A 6,000-nucleotide genomic window follows, 5' to 3' on the forward strand; every position below is an offset into this window, starting at 1 on the left:
CATATCGCCAAGGTCATGGGATCAATACCATACTGGACAAGTTGCCCAAGGAAAAAGACTTAACTCTGGAAACATCTATGCACACAGATGAGCCCATGAAGCCCTCAAAGAGCTATGAGTTTTTGTCCTCAAAACTCTCTGTGTGTTACTTTCCCTTCATAAATCTGTTTTGGAGGTAGTACAAGTTTCTTTTGAATGGGCAGCATATTTCCATGACCAAGTGGCCTGGTGGACAAGGTGTCTAACTTTGGATCCAAAAATTGAGGGGTTTTTTTTGTCCCTTTTTGTTTAATAAATGGTGGTCAAAAGGCAAAACCAGCCGAGCTGACCCTTTCTATGTATGACCATAAGAAACCTTGTGGCCCCTTAAGTTTTATGCAGGAGCTGTGTGCCTGATTAGCTCACATGGTCAGAGCGTGGTGCTAATAACGCCAAGGTCATGGGTTCAATCCCCATACTGGACAAGTTGCCCAAGGAAAAAGACTTAATTCTAGAAACATCCATGCACACAGGTGAGCCCAAGAAGCCTTCAAAGAGCAATGAGTTCTGTCCTCAACACTCTCTCTGTGTTACTTTCACATCCCTTCATAATTCTGTTTTGGAGGTAGTACAAGTTTCTTTTGAATGGGCAGCATTTTTCCATAACCACGTGGCGTAATGGACAAGGTGTCTAACTTTGGATCAAAAAATTGAGGGTTTGTGTGCCCTTTGTGTTTAATAAATGGTGGTCAAAAGGCAAAACCAGCCCAGCTCACCCTTTCTATGTATGACCAAAAGAAACCTTGTGGCCCCTTAAGTTTTATGCAGGAGCTCTGTGTCTGATTAGCTCACATGGTCAGAGCGTGGTGCTAATAACGCCAAGGTCATGGGTTCAATCCCCATACTGGACAAGTTGCCCAAGGAAAAAGACTTAATTCTAGAAACATCCATGCACACAGGTGAGCCCAAGAAGCCTTCAAAGAGCAATGAGTTCTGTCCTCAACACTCTCTCTGTGTTACTTTCACATCCCTTCATAATTCTGTTTTGGAGGTAGTACAAGTTTCTTTTGAATGGGCAGCATTTTTCCATAACCACGTGGCGTAATGGACAAGGTGTCTAACTTTGGATCAAAAAATTGAGGGTTTGTGTGCCCTTTGTGTTTAATAAATGGTGGTCAAAAGGCAAAACCAGCCCAGCTCTCCCTTTATATAACCATAAGAAACCTTGTAGCCCCTTAAGTTGTAGGCAGGAGCTGTGTGTCTGATTAGCTCACATGATCAGAGCGTGGTGCTAGTAACGTAAAGGTCATGGCATCAATCCCCATACTGGACAAGATGCCCAAGGAAAAACATTCTTCGGGAAACATCCATGCACACAGATGAGCCCATGAAGCCTCCAAAGAGCAATGAGTTTTTGTCCTCAAAACTCTCTGTGTGTTAGTTCCCCTTCATTATTCTGTTTTGGAGGTAGTACAAGTTTCTTTTGAATGGGCAGCATATTTCCATGACCAAGTGGCCTGGTGGACAAGGTGTCTAACTTTGGATCCAAAAATTGAGGGTTTGTGTGCCCTTTGTGGTTAATTAATGGTGGTCAAAAGGCAAAACATACCCAGCTCACCCTTTCTATGTATGACCATAAGAAACCTTGTAGCCCCTTAAGTTTTATGCAGGAGCTGTGTGTCTGATTAGCTCACATGGTCTGAGCGTGGTGCTAATAACTCCAAGGTCATGGGTTCAATCCCCATACTGGACAAGTTGCCCAAGGAAAAACAATTAATTCTAGCAAACATCCATGCACACAGGTGACCCCACGAAGCCTTCAAAAAGCAATGAGTATTTGTCCTCAAAACCCTCTGTGTGTTACTTTCACATCCCTTCATAATTCTGTTTTGGAGGTCGTACAAGTTTCTTTTGAATGGGCAGCTGTTTCCATGACCAAGTGGCCTGGTGGACAAGGTGTCTAACTTTGGATCCAAAAATTGAGGGTTTGTGTGCCCTTTGTGGTTAATTAATGGTGGTCAAAAGGCAAAACCAGCCCAGCTGACCCTTTATATGACCATAAGAAACCTTGTGGCCCCTTAAGTTGTAGGCAGGAGCTGTGTGTCTGATTAGCTCACATGGTCAGAGCGTGGTGCTAATAACGCCAAGGTCATGGGATCAATCCCCATACTGGACAAGTTGCCCAAGGAAAGACACTGTCTTCTAGAAACATCCATGCACACAGGTGAGCCCAAGAAGCCTCCAAAGAGCAATGAGTTTTTGTCCTCAAAACTCTCTGTGTGTTACTTTCACATCCCTTCATAAATCTGTTTTGGAGGTAGTACAAGTTTCTTTTGAATGGGCAGCATATTTCCATGACCACGTGGCGTAGTGGACAAGGTGTCTAACTTTGGATCCAAAAATTGAGGGTTTGTGTGCCCTTTGTGTTTAATAAATGGTGGTCAAAAGGCAAAACCAGCCCAGCTCACCCTTTCTATGTATCACCAAAAGAAACCTTGTGGCCCCTTAAGTTGTAGGCTGGAGCTGTGTGTCTGATTAGCTCACATGGTCAGAGCGTGGTGCTAATAACGCCAAGGTCATGGGTTCAATCCCCATACTGGACAAGTTGCCCAAGGAAAAAGACTGTCTTCTAGAAACATCCATGCACACAGGTGAGCCCACGAAGCCTTCAAAGAGCAATGAGTTTTTGTCCTCAAAACTCTCTGTGTGTTACTTTCACATCCTTTCATAATTCTGTTTTGGAGGTAGAACAAGTTTCTTTTGAATGGGCAGCTGTTTCCATGACCAAGTGGTGTAATGGACAAGGTGTCTCACTTTGGATCCAAAAATTGAGGGTTTTCTGTCCTTTTGTGTTTAATAAATGGTGGTCAAAAGGCAAAACCAGCCAAGCTCACCCTTTACATAACCATAAGAAACCTTGTAGCCCCTTAAGTTGTAGACAGCTGTGTGTCTGATTAGCTCACATGGTCAGAGCGTGGTGCTAATAACGCCAAGGTCATGGGTTCAATCCCCATACTGGACAAGTTGCCCAAGGAATAAGACTGAATTCTGGAAACATCTATGCACACAGATGAGCCCATGAAGCCTTCAAAGAGCAATGAGTTTATGTCGTCGAAACTCTCTGTGTGTTACTTTCACATCCCTTCATAATTCTGTTTTGGAGGTAGTACAAGTTTCTTTTAAATGGGCAGCATATTTCCATGACCACGTGGCTTACTGGACAAGGTGTCTATCTTTGGATCAAAAAATTGAGGGTTTTCATCCCTTTGTGTTTAATAAATGGTGGTCAAAAGGCAAAACCAGCCCAGCTGACCCTTTATATGTATGACCATAAGAAACCTTGTGGCCCCTTAAGTTTTATGCAGGAGCTGTGTTTCTGATTAGCTCAAATGGTAAGAACGTGGTGCTAATAATGCCAAGGTCATGGGTTCAATCCTCATACTGGACAAGTTGCCCAAGGAAAAAGACTTAATTCTAGAAACATCCATGCACACAGGTGAGCCCATGAAGCCAGCAAACAGCAATGACTTTTTGTCCTCAAAACTCTCTGTGTGTTACTTTCACATCCCTTCATAATTCTGTTTTGGAGGTAGTACAAGTTTCTTTTGAATGGGCAGCATATTTCCATGACCAAGTTGCATAATGGACAAGGTGTCTAACTTTGGATCCAAAAATTGAGGGTTTGTGTGCCCTTTGTGTTTAATAAATGGTGGTCAAAAGGAGAAACCAGCCCAGCTCATCCTGTCTATGTATGACCATAAGAAACCTTGTGGCCCCTTACGTTTTATGCAGGAGCTGTGTGTCTGATTAGCTCACATGGTCAGAGAGTGGTGCTAATAACGCCAAGGTCATGGGTTCAATCCCCATAGTGGACAAGTTGCCCAAGGAAAAAGACTTAATTCTAGAAACATCCATGCACACAGGTGAGCCCACGAAGCTTCAAAGAGCAATGAGTTTTTGTCCTCAAAACTCTCTGTGCGTTACTTTCACATCCCTTCATAATTTGTTTTGGAGGTAGTACAATTTTTTTTTGAATGGGCAGCATATTTCCATGACCAAGTGGTGTAATGGACAAGGTGTCTAACTTTGGATCCAAAAATTGAGGGTTTGTGTGCCCTTTGTGGTTAATTAATGGTGGTCAAAAGGCAAAACCAGCCCAGCTGACCCTTTATATGTATGACCATAAGAAACCTTGTGGCCCCTTAAGTTTTAAGCAGGAGCTGTGTGTCTGATTAGCTCAAATGGTCAGAGCGTGGTGCTAATAATGCCAAGGTCATGTGTTCAATCCCCATAGTGGACAAGTTGCCCTTAGGAAAATGACTGTCTTCTAGAAACATCCATGAACACAGATGAGCCCATGAAGCCTTCAAAGAGCTATGAGTTTTTGTCCTCAAAACCCTCTGTGTGCTTCTTTTACATCCTTTCATGATTCTCTTTTGGAGATAGTACAAGTTTCTTTTGAATGGGCAGCATATTTCCATGACCAAGTGGCCTGGTGGACAAGGTGTCTAACTTTGGATCCAAAAATTGAGGGTTTGTGTGCCCTTTGTGTTTAATTAATGGTGGTCAAGAGGGCAAAACCAGCCCAGCTCACCCTATCTATGTATGACCATAAGGAACCTTGTGGCCCCTTAAGTTTTATGCAGGAACTGTGTGTCTGATTAGCTCAAATGGTCAGAGCGTGGTGCTAATAATGCCAAGGTCATGGGATCAATCCCCATACTGGAGAAGTTGCCCAAGGAAATAGACTAAATTCTAGGGACAACCATGCACACATGTGAGCCCAAGAAGCCTTCAAAGAGCAATGAGGTTTTTGTCCTCAAAACTCTCTGTGTGTTTCTTTCACATCCCTTCATAATTCTGTTTTGGAGGTAGTACAAGTTTCTTTTGAATGGGCAGCATATTTCCATGACCAAGTGGCCTGGTGGACAAGGTGTCTAACTTTGGATCAAAAAATTGAGTGTTTGTGTGCCCTTTGTGTTTAATTAATGGTGGTCAAGAGGGCAAAACCAGCCCAGCTCACCCTTTATATGTATGACCATAAGAAACCTTGTGGCCCCTTAAGTTTTATGCAGGAGCTGTGTGTCTGATTAGCTCAAATGGTCAGAACGTGGTGCTAATAACGCCAAGGTCGTGGGTTCAATCCCCATACTGGACAAGTTGCCCAAGGAAAAAGACTTAATTCAAGAAACATCCATGCACACAGGTGAGCCCACGAAGCCTTCAAAGAGCTATGAGTTTTTTTCCTCAAAACTCTCTGTGTGTTACTTTCACATCCCTTCATAATTCTGTTTTGGAGGTAGTACAAGTTTCTTTTGAATGGGCAGCAGATTTCCATGACCAAGTGGCCTGGTGGACAAGGTTTCTAACTTTGGATCCCAAAATTGAGGGTTTTCATCCCTTTGTGTTTCATAAATGGTGGTCAAAAGGCAAAACCAGCCCAGCTCACCCTTTATATAACCATAAGAAACCTTGTGGCCCCTTAAGTTGTAGGCAGCAGCTGTGTGTCTGATTAGCTCACATGGTCAGAGCGTGGTGCTAATAACGCCAAGGTCAGGGGTTCATTCCCATACTGAACAATTTACCAAAGAAAAAGGACTATATTCTGGAAAGATCCATGCAAGTATATGAGCCCATGAAGCCTTCAAAGTGCAATGAATTTTTGTCCTCACAACCCTCTGTGTGCACCTTTTACATCCCTTCATAATTATCCTTTGAAGGAAGTACAAGTTTCTTGTGAATGGGCAGCAGATTTCCATGACCACGTGGCCTGGTGGACAAGTTGTCTAACTTTGGATCCAAAAATTGAGGGTTTTTTGTCCCTTTGTGGTTTATTAATGGTGGTCAAAAGGCAAAACCAGCCCAGCTCACCCTATATATGACCATAAGTAAACCTTGTGGCCCCTTAAGTAGTTGGTTGCTGTGTGTCTGATTAGCTCACATGGTTAGACTGTGTTGCTAATAACGCCAAGGTCATAGGTTCAATCCCCATACTGGACAAGTTGCCCAAGGACAAAGACT

At 43.2% G+C, this 6,000-nt stretch overlaps 5 non-coding genes across 5 annotated transcripts; all 5 read left to right on the plus strand.

Annotated features, from left to right (window-relative positions):
* Window positions 1-390: 390 nt before the first annotated feature.
* trnai-aau (transfer RNA isoleucine (anticodon AAU)) lies at window positions 391-464 on the plus strand. Its single transcript has one exon. It is a non-coding gene; the product is annotated as a tRNA-Ile (tRNA).
* A 352-nt stretch (window positions 465-816) lies between these two features.
* trnai-aau (transfer RNA isoleucine (anticodon AAU)) lies at window positions 817-890 on the plus strand. Its single transcript has one exon. It is a non-coding gene; the product is annotated as a tRNA-Ile (tRNA).
* Window positions 891-2,081: 1,191 nt separating this feature from the next.
* On the plus strand, window positions 2,082-2,155 carry trnai-aau (transfer RNA isoleucine (anticodon AAU)). Its single transcript has one exon. It is a non-coding gene; the product is annotated as a tRNA-Ile (tRNA).
* A 353-nt stretch (window positions 2,156-2,508) lies between these two features.
* Window positions 2,509-2,582, plus strand: trnai-aau (transfer RNA isoleucine (anticodon AAU)). The gene has a single exon. It is a non-coding gene; the product is annotated as a tRNA-Ile (tRNA).
* Window positions 2,583-2,927: 345 nt separating this feature from the next.
* trnai-aau (transfer RNA isoleucine (anticodon AAU)) lies at window positions 2,928-3,001 on the plus strand. The gene has a single exon. It is a non-coding gene; the product is annotated as a tRNA-Ile (tRNA).
* The last annotated feature ends 2,999 nt before the right edge of the window (window positions 3,002-6,000 follow it).

The sequence above is a fragment of the Halichoeres trimaculatus genome, unplaced genomic scaffold (assembly GCF_033239565.1).
Source record: "Halichoeres trimaculatus isolate MK-OKI-2021-1 unplaced genomic scaffold, fHalTri1.1 fHalTri1_scaffold_2, whole genome shotgun sequence".
Classification (NCBI taxonomy): domain Eukaryota; kingdom Metazoa; phylum Chordata; class Actinopteri; order Labriformes; family Labridae; genus Halichoeres; species Halichoeres trimaculatus.